Source organism: Oncorhynchus gorbuscha, linkage group LG07 (genome assembly GCF_021184085.1).
Source record: "Oncorhynchus gorbuscha isolate QuinsamMale2020 ecotype Even-year linkage group LG07, OgorEven_v1.0, whole genome shotgun sequence".
Lineage (NCBI taxonomy): Eukaryota > Metazoa > Chordata > Actinopteri > Salmoniformes > Salmonidae > Oncorhynchus > Oncorhynchus gorbuscha.
Window position 1 is genome coordinate 21,378,346 of NC_060179.1, and position 15,267 is coordinate 21,393,612.

General features: G+C 39.0%; 1 protein-coding gene across 4 annotated transcripts in view; it reads left to right on the top strand.

Moving 5' to 3' along the window:
• Nucleotides 1-350: 350 nt before the first annotated feature.
• The window catches only part of LOC124039619 (lethal(3)malignant brain tumor-like protein 4), a 154,017-nt gene continuing 139,100 nt past the window's right edge, over nt 351-15,267 (top strand). For all 4 annotated transcript variants that reach the window (XR_006839606.1, XM_046355779.1, XM_046355780.1 and 1 more), the window contains exons 1-2: nt 351-481; nt 10,006-10,113. The gene's annotated coding sequence lies outside the window, so the exon portion shown is untranslated. The remainder of the gene's footprint in view (nt 482-10,005; nt 10,114-15,267) is intronic.

Below are 15,267 nucleotides of genomic sequence, written 5' to 3' on the forward strand. Positions count from 1 at the left end.
TGCATCATATTGGCTATACAATCATATTATATGACATAGGCTACATTTCACTTAACTTTATATCAATAAAACTGTTATAAAATCAAACACAGCTGCATTGGATTATTTTAATAACAGCACAGTAAGTAGCCTACACAAACTTGAAAATAGGTCATTTGACGAAGGTGACTTGATAAGGAAAGGTCAACTGCTTAGTCTTTTAATATTTTCTTGGATAATTATATTTACAGTAAGAAAGTATGTACATTTTATACAATCCCCTTTACTCTTTTTTTTGTCTTGTACCTTTTAAAAATATATCCATATATCGTGTTCCCTGCCACGATATTTCACACCTGTTCGATCACAATCTAATATTTCGTTTAGACTCTTCCAGTAGAGGGCTGTTCGAGAGCATGCGCACAACCGCGGCAAGATAACATTATTCCTCCTGTCACCAGTAACTGTCACAACATTGAGGGGCAAAACGACAGCAGTGTGGGTAAGGACTTCAACATTTCATACAACTGCACTTTGTTTTTAAAAGATGATCAAGCACACACTATAGGGGTGCTCCAATATGTGGGACGAAAACAATTCGAATGGCGTGTCGGGTTTTGCCATCGTGTTCAGATGCGTTGATGACAATCCTCGCTCTAATCTCTCATGTTTTCTCCTGTTAAACTAGCGAACATATAAGATGCCCCTTCCCTCAACTACTGACCCACTAAATGAAGTAAAATAACTGTCTATATATTCGTCAATTTGTTGCTGTAACGTTTTCCAAACATGTGACACGATAGTGTAGGCTAAACAATGCGCAGCAAGGCAGTCAAGCTAAGTGAAACTATAATTTGTCTCGGAAATGTTTCGTCTTAACCTTGCATGTTAGGATTTTTGGTAGGTAACAATGTGTCATCGTGATGAGTTACAACTGTCTGTGTGCGAGGAGACTAGTTACAATTGTAACAAGTTATTAATGAAGCTTTGCTACGTTGTTTTTATTTCCTTGACTTCAGGGCTATCTTCTCATCCAGGTTGTTTTCTAGTTGGGTGGAGTGTCAGTTTTATTTAGTTGTTTGGCCCTGATATTTAAGTTCCCTCTACATTTTGTTGAACAACATCTACATTTTATGCTTATTTGAACCAACCAGGTTTAAGGTTTGTCATGTTTTGTTTGTAAAACCTTGGGCCTAAATGTCAACGTGTCAAGTGTTTTTTTTTTCAATTACACTGTAACATCAACTCATTGTTTGTTTAATTCCTGCAATTTATCCAGAAAGTGCATATAAAATAAGAGCTCATTCCCGAGATTAAGGTTAGTTTCCTTATTCTAACAATAATGATTTTCATTCAACCCAACTAATAATTGTCAACCCCTTATCCTATTCAAATGAAATGTTTTGATGCACTCTTATCATTTTACATGAAGAAAACTGATGAAAAAATAGGTACATTGGGAATGATATACACCGTTTGAGTTAAGAATGATGTAAGCGCTTATTTAAAAAAAATGTTATGCATAAAAATGTTACCACAGGCAAACAAACAGTCACTAAAGTATCAAAATGAGAATAGATAGGCCTAAACCATAGCAGTAGACACCCCGATTTATGTTTTGTTGCTTTTTCAAATATTGTTTTAACTTTAGGTCTCTAGTCATTCAATTATTATTACTCACTAAAACACTACTCATTAGTGTTTTAAGGAATAACCTCTGTTTGCTGTAATTTCTGAGAGAATAAACCCATCCCACTGGGAACAGAAGTCAACTTCATTTCAATGAAATGACGTAGAAACAACTTTGATTCAACCAGTGTGTGCCCAGTGGGTTATGTCAAGTTTATACTATAGCATCACAACGTCATTCCCATTCAATATTTCATGATTTACATTCACTTTGAAGGAGAGTGATTTTGTGTCTTGCTGAGTGATTGTCAGAAAGACACATCAAAGGATAGATCGTTGTGGTGTTTATTTCGATGTCAGTGTCGGGAAGTTGTTCATAAGCTTCCTGCTTTCCACACTGCTCTATTGCTGCCACACAACACTTCCTGTTATAGCACATACAGATTAAACATGAATAAATAGTTTTGGCTTGAGAATCCACGATTCAGTTTATGTGTATCCATGGAAGAACTATTCAACAATAACAAATCACATAAACTGTGATTTTTGTCTCTGGTGTGTTAGTAATTGTAAATCGTATCTAACAACGTGTGGAACCGTATCCTAACTTACGTTGTGACTTCAAGATCTCTAGAGAATGTTGCACAGGCTTTGTGAAGTCATCCCTTAGTTTTTGCATTTTTCTTCTGCTGTCAAGCTAAGATGGTATGTCATATTACATTTATGATTATATTTATGTTGTAGAACTGAAAAATGAACTGAAAAATGATATTTTTCTAATCTGTTGAAATGGTATTTAACTTGAACTTTCATGTACACTTCATGTGATTTGAGTGAAGGGAACCTTTCTCCTTTCTGATGGACATGCTTCTTGCTGATGGATCAAGGACTTTTTGGGGGGCTGAGAGTACATTCTATTTACTTACATGGACACTTTATATCATAAATCAAGTATTTTCCTCTTTAAAGTTGTCTTGCAGGTTGTGTAGCCTACTGCCTGGTTAAGATACTTTTCATACTGACTGTAAAGCATATAAAACAATGCTATAACACTTAATTGTAAGACTTGTAATGCAAGCCTAGGGTTTTTTAGTCATCTGTTTCAGCTTGAATAATCTTTTAAGGAGCATTCAGCCATGTTTTCCTGCATTATTTGCTCTCATGGCACTGTACAGTACACACAGTTAAGTATTACAGAGGTTTCTGTCACGTAGACTATCCTGTTAACTTAAATACTTCAGTATTGCAGTATTGGCTTGGCTCTCCCTTCAAAGAACGTGTCAGTGACCGCCTCTGTTTAGGTTTATTAGTTGTAGTTTTATTGTGTTTGTTAAAAACGATGTTGAATGGATGTAATTCTTTGTGTATGTCCATTTTTTGGGACATGGCACTAGTTGGCCATTGTTTTAGATTTCAATAGGAGGAAAGCCAATCACAGATCTGGGGCACATAGCCATTTTTGAGCAACATGCTGGCAACCTCAATAGGGGAAAACACTGTTGATTTCAATTGTGCGTTTAGCCTCAATTATAGAACCCAGTCATTACTAGTAATGTGACTGAAGTGTATAATTTCAGTCAAATCCCTGCATTAAATATGTGATTATTTAATCTAATGCAACAGGTTGAGCAATATATGCTGTATGTATCTGGAAATGTTATTCACAACTGAAATAGAGAAGGCATTGCCCTAAAATAGAAAAGGTCTCTAGTTTTGGATTATACTGTTTTATCTTTCTTTGACAGGATTACTGAAATAGAATGCACTGACTTTCCAAAGCAGTTGTAAATGGGCTTTCTGGTTATCTACCACTACAAATCAAATCAAATTTTATTTGTCACATACACATGGTTAGCAGATGTTAATGCGAGTGTAGAGAAATGCTTGTGCTTCTAGTTCCGAAATGCTTGTGCTTCTAATAGACGTTAAGTAATTTCAATTGATCAAGATCAGTTTTTCAACTTAATCTGGCAACAGACATGCTGTAGACATGAAGTTTCTACTTTGCCATCCCATTCATCTCTTGCCTCAGGTCATGAAATCTTGATGATCGGAATTGTCATTGAAATCTGGTGATAAAATTATATGATGCATAGCCATTTAACGGATTCTTCATTCATGGATACTATGTGTATCAGATACTGGACCTATTCATTTTGATTTGAGATTGAATTGAGTAGCTTAGTCAGTGCCAAGGCTGGTCTGATATTCAACTAAGTTCAATTATGTGGCCTTCATGTACAGAACAAAAGGGTGTCAGCATAATTATTTTGAACATACTTACGTATGTCACTGAGAGAGACAAATGTGTGTCTTGAGTGTAGTTCTGCATCTATAATATTTATTCTCCTCATATATGCACTCTGATGTAGTTTATATGATAACATGGTGACATTTGTTGCCATTGTATGCCAAGGACATTTAAGCCTAACTGCTCAATTTCATACGGTGCTTAGTGTGCTATATCTTCATGGCATTGACAAAGCAGGTTGTCTTGAAGCAGCAGGTTTCCCGTTTCAATAGAATGTAAATGTGTGCAAGTTACATTTTTCTCACCAGCCTCAGAGACCGACTATTGATCAAGCCTACGTTGACTTTGAATCAGGAGCCATTTTACTATACTTGAGGAGTATATTGAGAGTGCCACCAGCATGCAGTCTGGAGGCATTGTTTAGATTAAGAACAAATCAATGTTTTCCCTTTGCAACAGAATAAAACAGGACGTACCCTGTAGTCATTTGTGTTGGAAATCCAATCATTGTGTTTGGTACATTTTGTCACAACGTGTCGGTGTGCTATTCATCAGTCGCCAGGCATTTTCCATAGGCAGTTCCCAATCAAATCAAAACAAATTTGATCCCAGCTTGCTTGGTTTCTTTGAGCCAGTTTCTATGAAAAATGAAAACCCAGGGCACAATAACACTCTGTTGACCCGGTTTGTCTATGGCCTCCAGGCTCTCTCCTTTTGTTGTGTTGAAGCAAATGAGATGCGGGTATCTGCTAAGTCCAGGAAAATGTGCGAATTTGTGTAGCCTCATGCTGTGTAGACTCAGGGGGGAGTGGGTGGTCCCTATTCCCTGAGCATACCGCATACTAAAGCTCCAAAAACCCTTAGCCAAAGTGCCCTCATGCATTACAGTGTTTGTACACTGTTGTTGACAAAAAAAACTGTGTTTACTGATAATCCTCAAATAGAAACTAAGGATGAAGTGATTGGAGCCATAGGAGAAATGTGTTTTAAGTCTATAAAGCTAGTCTTTAAATGTATCTTTTGGCCTTCTTCCACAGCTTTAGACATTTTCTCCTTGCATAGGATAAATCAGACTTTGCAAGTGTTAAAATCTCGGTGTTAAGATTAAAAGTGCTGTGAGTGTTATATCTGAGTGTTGATTCTAGTGGGATTGAAATTGACCCCACTTCTGGTGAATAAATGAAGTGTTATTTGAATCACAGTGGAATAAACACTGCGTGGTGTTGTTACTCCACTGTGTTTAGTTCATTTTCTTTAATTCTCTGAGTGAAAAAGTCCTAGGAGGGGCCTCTATCCTTTTTCCCAGAATGCTTTGTTGCAGGTAGATTTTTAGAATAGTTTGTTTTTATATCTATGTTTCTGCATGCATGTTGTTTGATTAATTGATTTTATACCATTTCTAAACTAATCCAACCTGTAACGGGTTGGACCTATTGCACCCGTTACTGAGATGGTGGTTCCAGTTTATATGGTTTAGGTAGTCTTGTTTGTCAAGTCCTTCACCTTAGCAGTCATTCTGAATACAGGTTGTGGGTGATATAATATTCCAATTATTTGCTGGATTCTGATAGGAATTACTAATCACTTCACAAACCAGTTTATTGTGATTTGCAGGTCTGATGTGGCCCATGAGCCAGGATTTTCAGACCACAATGTTGCACAATTAAAGACCTTACCAAATTTGCAATATATGGTCGTACAGGGTTCACTTTAAATTGAAACATATTCACTTTGGCAGTCACTTGGGCAGCTTCAGGATGAAGAGTTATTGATTGCAACAGGCATGTATCTGTCACTCAAATTGACTTGAATGGCATGCTGGGCAATATTCAAATAAGGCTTTACAACATGTGATGTTACAATACCCCCCCAAAATACTGTAACACTAAATAAAATAAAATCTAAGTTTATTGGTCACTACACATTTTATGTTTTGCCTGTTCAATACAATCCTAATTTAAGTCCGAATTTGCCACACCCATGGTGTTAAGGCCCAACACTCTAAGGGTGTTAGTCTGTGAACACTTTGAAATGTGTTAGTTTAAATCTGTTTCGGTGGGTGACATATCATTTCTAAGAAAGTGCTACATTTAACACTGTGTGCTAAAATTCTGATCTCAAATTGGTTGTGTAGTAATTACATTTTCGAAAGGGAATAGATGATGTCCCAGCAGTAAATGTATGAAAAAGGGTTTGACGCCACCACATTCATTGTGTCTAGTAGGATGATATGAATTCCCCTTTTTCTTTTCTATTTTCCAGAAAGTATGCATTTACCAGGCTATATTTGACACTTAACAGCATTGCTTAATAATACCTGTACATTTAATTCAGCCTGCATTCAAATGTGCCAGTGAACCGAGAATAAGCATTCCATAAGTGTTCTATAAGCGTTCTGTGAATCCCCAACTATCGGACGCAGGGTGTATTCTCAGATGACACAGGAGATAATTGGGGATCCACTTCCAGCAGGAGTCGCAACCCAAATAATTTAGGGAGACCAATTATAGATGTCTCAGAGATATTTCATCTGTATGGCAGCCTACGGCAGGGCCTCTGCCATCAATCAGATTAGGACAGATTACAATTTGTCTTTCTTTTGTCCCACGGGCGGTTGAATAGTGATTTTGTTTTGCTCCTCATTGTCAGCGCACATAGAGAGAGACTGAGCTAAGCTGCTCAACAGACAAAGGGAGAGTTTAACTGTAGGTTGAAAGGCTTGTACTGACTACAAACACCAAGCCTTAAAACTTTGAGAAAGGACCGATTCACTTCCCTCCTTTTGCCATGAATGCACTGAAAACATCAGATAACCATTAACATATTTTCCTCAATGTCCCTGCTGGTATCTTTCTCTTTTCCCTTTTCCATCCATTGAACACTTTTGTCGAGTCTCCATTATAATGTGAATGCTGTTTTTGTGCAGTGTTTATTGGAGCTCTGTTATTGTGAACAAAAATAGACCAGCCTCTGTCTGTCAGATATTTAGTTTTCTTGTTATGCAGAAGTGACATAAAGGAGCCGTGTTTATGATGGATCTGTCTTGGACGACTAATTCATTGTGGAGGCATGAAAATGGCCACCACTTTCAGTTAGATTTGTCAATGTAACACGTAATGGGTCCCTTTACTGTAAATGCATGTAGTGGGCAAAAAATACACCTATACATATCCTGCTGAGGTTTCTCTCTCTTTTTTTCCTCACTCGTTTTTTTCAAATCCCGCTCCCTCTTTTTTTTCTTTATCTTTTTTCGCTCTATCTAGATCTCTCTATTTTTCTCTCACACCTCTCTTTCTGTCTGGAGAATGATGTATGCTTGTAATGGCCGCTGGGCTGCCATTATCTTTATTCGACTTATGCATGTTTGTGTAACAGAGATCATTTGTGACGAATAAACAATACCCAGGAGTAGTGCATCACACCAAGGTAAATGGAATCTATTTTAGGTAGCGGGCATTAAACCCCCCCCCCCCCCCACTAGCATCAGGTCAAGGTGGCAACATCCATCCTATTATCTCTATGGAATTGGAGCCTGTTGATAACTTTATTAATTCCTGTCAGGTACACAGTTCATGCTGCATTACAAAGGCCTGTTGCTGTAGATGGTCTCCTGGGGCTGGGGTGTAATTGTCTCTTTGGATAACAGCAGTGGAGTTGGCTGGAAAATATAAATTGTGCTTAGCTTTTAGTGTTGTGGTGGGCTTAATAAGGCTATGTTGTTTACACGGTTGGTCCGTCGCCAACCATTTTACTGAAGGTCAAAGGACATGCTGTGGGCTGAAACCTCTGCTAAATGACTAAAATGTAAACTCGATGTGCAATGCAATATTTACAGGAAGAGCTAGCCCTACTGTACTTACAGTGCCTTGCGAAATTATTCGGCCCCCTTGAGCTTTGCGGCCTTTTGCCACATTTCAGGCTTCAAACATAAAGATATAAAACTGTATTTTTTTTGTGAAGAATCAACAACAAGTGGGACACAATCATGAAGTGGAACGACATTTATTGGATATTTCAAACTTTTTTAACAAATCAAAAACTGAAAAACTGGGCGTGCAAAATTATTCAGCCCCTTTACTTTCAGTGCAGCAAACTCTCTCCAGAAGTTCAGTGAGGATCTCTGAATGATCCAATGTTGACCTAAATGACTAATGATGATATATACAATCCACCTGTGTGTAATAAGTCTCCGTATAAATGCACCTGCACTGTGATAGTCTCAGAGGTTCGTTAAAAGCGCAGAGAGCATCATGAAGAACAAGGAACACACCAGGCAGGTCCGAGATACTGTTGTGAAGAAGTTTAAAGCTGGATTTGGATACAAAAGGATTTCCCAAGCTTTAAACATCCCAAGGAGCACTGTGCAAGCGATAATATTGAAATGGAAGGAGTATCAGACCACTGAAAATCTACCAAGACCTGGCCGTCCCTCTAAACTTTCTGCTCATACAAGGAGAAGACTGATCAGAGATGCAGCCAAGAGGCCCATGATCACTCTGGATGAACTGCAGAGATCTACAGCTGAGGTGGGAGACTCTGTCCATAGGACAACAATCAGTTGTATATTGCACAAATCTGGCCTTTATGGAAGAGTGGCAAGAAGAAAGCCATTTCTTAAAGATATCCATAAAAAGTGTCGTTTAAAGTTTGCCACAAGCCACCTGGGAGACACACCAAATATGTGGAAGAAGGTGCTCTGGTCAGATGAAACCAAAATTGAACTTTTTGGCAACAATGCAAAACGTTATGTTTGGCGTAAAAGCAACACAGCTCATCACCCTGAACAACCATCCCCACTGTCAAACATGGTTTGGGCCTGCTTTTCTTCAGCAGGGACAGGGAAGATGGTTAAAATTGATGGGAAGATGGATGGAGCCAAATACAGGACCATTCTGGAAGAAAACCTGATGGAGTCTGCAAAAGACCTGAGACTGGGATGGAGATTTGTCTTCCAACAAGACAATGAGCCAAAACATAAAGCAAAATCTACAATATAATGGTTCGAAAATAAACATATCCAGGTGTTAGAATGGCCAAGTCAAAGTCCAGACCTGAATCCAATCGAGAATCTGTGGAAAAAACTGAAAACTGCTGTTCACAAATGCTCTCCATCCAACCTCACTGAGCTCGAGCTGTTTTGCAAGGAGGAATGGGAAAAAATGTCAGTCTCTCGATGTGCAAAACTGACATACCCCAAGCGACTTACAGCTGTAATCGCAGCAAAAGGTGGCGCTACAAAGTATTAACTTAAGGGGGCTGAATAATTTTGCACGCCCAATTTTTCAGTTTTTGATTTGTTAAAAAAGTTTGAAATATCCAATAAATGTCGTTCCACTTCATGATTGTGTCCCACTTGTTGATTCTTCACAAAAAAATACAGTTTTATATCTTTATGTTTGAAGCCTGAAATGTGGCAAAAGGTTGCAAAGTTCAAGGGGGCCGAATACTTTCGCAAGGCACTGTAACATGCACACATGCAGTTTAGGATTCAGTTCTCTACTCCCACAAACCTGGTCTTCTCCGCTCTCTTCTGTACAGCACACACACATCATACACCTCCTGGTGGCTTTTTCACTGTCAACTGAAACAATTAGATCAACGTAGTCCCGCAAGGGAGGGTTACGCCACGCAGCGGCACCCCATGCCCAGAGCCTTGGCAGCCACCCTCTCCCAGTTAATCAGAGAGGCTGTAGTCAGATCATCCACACTCACCTTCAGGCCTCCTCAAGCACTAGCTCCCTTCCCCCTCTCTCTGTCACAACTCATGGAGACCTTCCCATCACTCCACCAATTAATAATAGGCCCTCCCTATCTAATATGGAAGGTTCTATTGACTGCCTGGGAATGCAGTGGCATTTAGAGGGAGAATATGGGAGCCATTCAATCAAATCCTCATTGCAGTATTATTTAAGCTGTAGTTTATAAACAAACCTTATTGATAACAAAAAAAATGAAATCTCTATGTCGTTTTGGGGACACTTAACGCTAGATAGCAGAGAACTTTTCCTCACAAGTAGTTGTTTCTACTTTTTAGAATATGGTATGTTTACATGAATTGGAGTGTAAACAAAGTAAAATGCACTGCATTAATTGACTATTGCATGTTTGCCTATCATTCTGAACCAATGTGTTTTTGTTGTTTTCAGTCTCTGGCTTCTAATAGATCTGTGAAGACATAGAATGTGATTGGAATGGAAGCTCGGAGAAGGAGTCCCTGATTGGCCGAAAGACTGGGCGGGTGCACATACCAAACGGTGAGTCACTTTGGAGTTTCACAGAACCGCTAGAGAGTTCACTTAACATGAGGGTACCAGGGTCAATGGTCAGAATGATGATTTGAGTCCCTTTCAGGGTCATACACGATTATTTTGTGGTTACAGTGCCTTCAGAAAGTATTCATACCCCTTGACTTATTCCACATGTTTTGTTACAGCCTGAATTCAAAATTGATGAAATATTTAAAAAAAAATCTCACCCACTTACCTTACATTCAGTCCCAGATAGACAGTGCTTTCGGAAAGTATTCAGACCCATTTACTTTTTCCACATTTTGTTACGTTACAGCCTTATTCTAAAATAGATTAAGTTGTTATTTTCCTCATCAAACTACACACAATACCCCATAATGACAAAGTGAAAACATGTATTTTTTTGAAATATTAAAACATTTATTGAAAATGAAATGCAGAAATAACACATTTACGTAAGTATTCACATTCTTGAGTATTGACTCAAGGGTGTGAATACTTAAGTAAATTTGATATTTGTGAGCCTTTCTTGGTGAAAGGCTCTGCATGGTCATTCCAATGCAGAAATCAGGGCATTAATACTTATTGCGCTTCGCTGAGCAGAGCTGTTATGAAGGAAGTTGTCAAGGAAGTGAGGTTGTGTTTATACTGGCCCTACCATCAACCAATTATGTCAATGCAGTGCTATACGATGCTCCCCGCATTGTTATAAAATTTGGGCAGGACACGGCGATGCGGTACAGAGCTCAATTTGTCCTTTTTTTTTTTTTTTTTTGTCCAATTTGTCCTCAATTTGTGCTTCTGACCACATTTTCGTCTCAAGCATAAATGGCCTTTTAGTCTCTAAGAGCTTTGCACACCTGGATTGTACAATATGTGCACATTTATTCTTAAAAAAATATTCAAGGAAGGTCAAGTTGGTTGTTGATCATTGGTAGACAGCTATTTAAAAATTTTCCCTTATATTTTCAAGATGATTTAAGTCAAAACTGTAATTATGCCACTCAGGACCATTAAATGTCATCTTGATAAGCAACTCCAGTGTAGATTTGGTCTTGTGTTTTATGTTATTATTCTGCTCAAACGTGAATTTATCTCCCAGTGTCTTTGGGAAAGAAGACTGAACAACGTTTTCCTCTAGGATTTTGCCTGTGCTTAGGTCTATTCCATTTTATTTTTATCCTAAACTACTCCCTAGTCCTTAGATTCAAGATGGCGCTGATATAGATGGCAGCTTTGCCTCAAGTCCTTAAGAAACTGTGCAGTTTTTAAAATATTTTTTTATGTATTATTTATTCAATTGTTAGCCCAGAAAACCTTAAGTGTTATTGCATACAGCCGGGAAGAACTGTTGGATATCAGAGAGATATCAACTTACCAGCACAACCAGCACTACGACCAGGAATACGACTGTCCCAAAGTGAACCATTTGCCTGCAACTCCCAGGGCATTTGAACTGATTCCAGAGGCTGACCACAAAACAATGCCGTCGGAGGAGAGGGTGCTGGCACGGTCTTCTAGTGCGGCTTCGGATGCACGCACACCACCCACCGCTTCCGAGTATTTTACACGCTAATGTTCAATCCCTAGTTAACCTGTCTGGGAATGGGGTTCCGCTAGCCAACAGCCAATGAAATTGCAGGGCGCCAAATACAAATCAAGGAAAATCTTATAAATCAAATTTCTCAAACATACAAGTATTAGGCACCATTTTAAAGATGACATTCTCGTTAATCCAGCAACTGTGTCTGATTTAAAAAATGCTTTACAGCGAAAGCTCCACAAACGATTGTTAGGTCACCACCAAGTCACAGAAAACCCAGCCTATTTTCCAGCCAAAGATGGGAGTCACAAAAAGCACAAAGATGTAAAATGAATCACTAACCTTTGATCTACATCTGATGACACTCATGACTACATGTTACACAATACATGTATGTTTTGTTCGATAAAGTGCATATTTATATCCAAAAATCTCATTTTACATTGGCGTGTTATGTTTAGTAGTTCCAAAACATGAAGTGATTTTTCAGAGAGCCACATGAATTTACAGATATACTCACTATAAATGTTGATGAAAATACATTTGTTATACATGGAAATATAAATACATTTCTCCTTAATGCAACCGCTGTGTCAAATTTTTAAAAAACTTTACGGAAAAAGCATAATCTGAGTATGGCGCTCAGAGCCCAAAACAGTCAAGAAGTATCCGCCATGTTGCGCAGTCAACATTGGTCAGAAAGAGCATTATAAATATTCACTTACCTTAGTGCATTCTGATGAAGATCATCAATCAGGAATCCCAGTTCGACAATAAATGTTTGATTTGTTCCATAAAGTCCATCAATTATGTCCAAATAGCTTCTCTTGTTTGGGCGTTTGGTAAACCAATCGAAACACGCGTTCAGGTCCAACCGAACGTCGGACGAAAAGTTCAAAAAGTTATATTACAGGTCATAGAAACTTGTCAAACTAAGTATGGAATCAATCTTTAGGATGTTTTTATCATAAATGTTCTATAATGTTCCAACCGGAGAATTCCATTGTCTGTAGAAAAGCAATGTAACGAAAGCTACCTCTCATGTGAAATGCGCTTGACTGAGAATGAGGCTGCTGCCAGACCCCTTAGTCAAACAGCTCTCATCCGGCCCCCCTTCACAGTAGAAGCCTGAAACCACGTTCTAAAGACGGTTGACATCTAGTGGAAACCTTAGGAAGTGCAAAATTACCCATATCCCACTGTATTCGATAGGGGCTGAGTTCAATAACTGCAAACCTCAGATTTCAAACATCCTGTTTGTATTTTTTCTCAGGTTTTTGCCTGCCATATGAGTTCTGTTATACTCACAGACATCATTCAAACAGTTTTAGAAGCTTCAGTGTTTTCTATCCAATACTAATAATAATATGCATATATTAGCATCTGGGACTGAGTAGGAGGCAGTTTACTCTGGGCACGCTATTCATTTAAAAGTGAAAATGCTGCCCCCAATCCCAAAGAAGTTAACAAAGTTGACGAAATTAGGGAAAGAGTTGCTTTCTTTACAAAGAGATATCCGGGATTGTAACATACTCTGTTTCACGGAGACATGGCTAGCTGGGGACATGCTATTGGAGTCTGGACAGCCAATGGGATTTTCAGTCCATCGCGCCGACAGGAACAAACATCTCTCTGGTAAGAAGAAGGGCGGGAGTGTATGTTTCATGATTAACAACTCATGGTGTAATTGTAACAACATGCATGAACTCAAGTCCTTTTGTTCACATGACCTTGAATTCCTTACAATCAAATGCCGACCGTATTATATCCCGCCTCGGTTATCGTCACAGCCGTGTATAGTCCCCCCGCAAGATGCCATCATGGAACTTCATTGGACTTTATGCAAACTGGGAACCATATATCTCGAGGCTGCATTTATTGTAGCTGGTAATTTTAACAATGCTAATCTGAGAACAAGGCTACCTAAATTCTGTCAGCATATTGCAGTACATGAGCGATTAGCACACTCGACTACTCTAACTTCTGCGATGCATACAAGGCCCTCCCCCGCCCTCCTTTTGGCAAATCTGACCATGACTCCATCTTGTTGCTCCCCTCCTATATAGGCTGAAACTAAAACAGGAAGCACCCATGCTTAGGTCTACCCAATGCTGGCCTGACCAATCGGATTCCACTCTTCAAGATTGCTTCGATCACGTGGACTGACATATGTTTTGAAGATATAAGCCACCTGCATTTGTTTATTAGGCTACTGTGCAGTCTGACAAGTAAACATAGCCTACAGTACATACTGTAGTAAACATGGGAAAGTGCCAAATTCTTTACATAAGGGAGAGCAGGCCATGTCCAGACTTTCTCGTGATATCAAGTACTCATTAACTCTTTTTCGGGTTGCATCAGTCATGGACAGAAACATCTGAGACACAGTGTTAATGATGAACACCCGGAGGTTCACTGGTAAGCCACATTTGCCTCGGGATCTATCCCAGTTGGTATTCTATGCCCACTTGTGGTATTTCTCTTCGGTTACACATCCTTGGAATAACGGAGCAGCATAACTGCAGGTTATGCAGGTATGTTGACTCTGCCTGTCGGAGGTGGAGTTCCAGAGCTCATAGGTGTGCCTGGTATGGATTGTGACTCCATCTCATTCCTCGCCCTCTTCAACGCGTCATTCTCCGCCTGACTCTCCACCAATGCCGCCTGGCTCTGGACCAATGCATCAGCTGTCGCCCGTGTCTCTGCCTGGTTGCCAAGAAAGCTGTTTGTTTCTAGTTATTTTATTAACGAAGCATAAAGATGTTGAGGAAGAAATACTGTACTGCTGTTTTTAGTTAGAAATGTAAAACTTCAGAGTACTTAAGCATCGAATACATTGCATGTAGGGGGATGTTCACACCTACAGTAGCTGGGCTATAAAGAGTCGTTTGTCCTGCTAATCGGGCGACAAGTGTTATTATTTATTATTAAAACCTGCTTTCAAAATTCCACCAGCTGTCCATCACTACTGTAAATAAAAACACAGCATCTTGTTTACATCTTGTTTACATTCTTTATTGTAACCACAATGTCACAAATCATTTGTATCTACCTTTCCAATTACTTTTAGAGTTTGGGATTAATTTCATTAATATTATGGTGTTTCTATTCTAAGAAAAATTAAAAACCCTCTGGGTTTCCGTAAGGATGGAATGGAAAATATGGTGCTGTACAACGTGACAGTCGGGAGTACAGTACTGGACTATTTAGCTAATGAATCCCTGTTTCGTGCCGGCCGCAGGAGACTGGGGTTAAATTCCCCGACAGGGAGGAAGGACTAGCCTGTCCTTGTAAATAAGCATTTGTTCTTACTTGACTTGCCTAGTTAAATAAAGGTTACACTAACTTCAATATGATCTTTAAGTAAGACCTACACCACTTTTAACAGTACATTACTCAACACTAGTCAGACTCAGGTCGCCTACGGTAAGCCTAAAGTATATTGGAAAATATGATGTGACTCTCCGCCAATAATTACATATACAGGATTGGAGGATATATATGTAATTCAGTGACATTTATTCCCATAGTAATTTGTTATGGGTCCATACCTAAATAAACATGGGCATTTTGAAAGAGTATTTTGATCATTCATTTATTCACTTCTTATGTTGCTG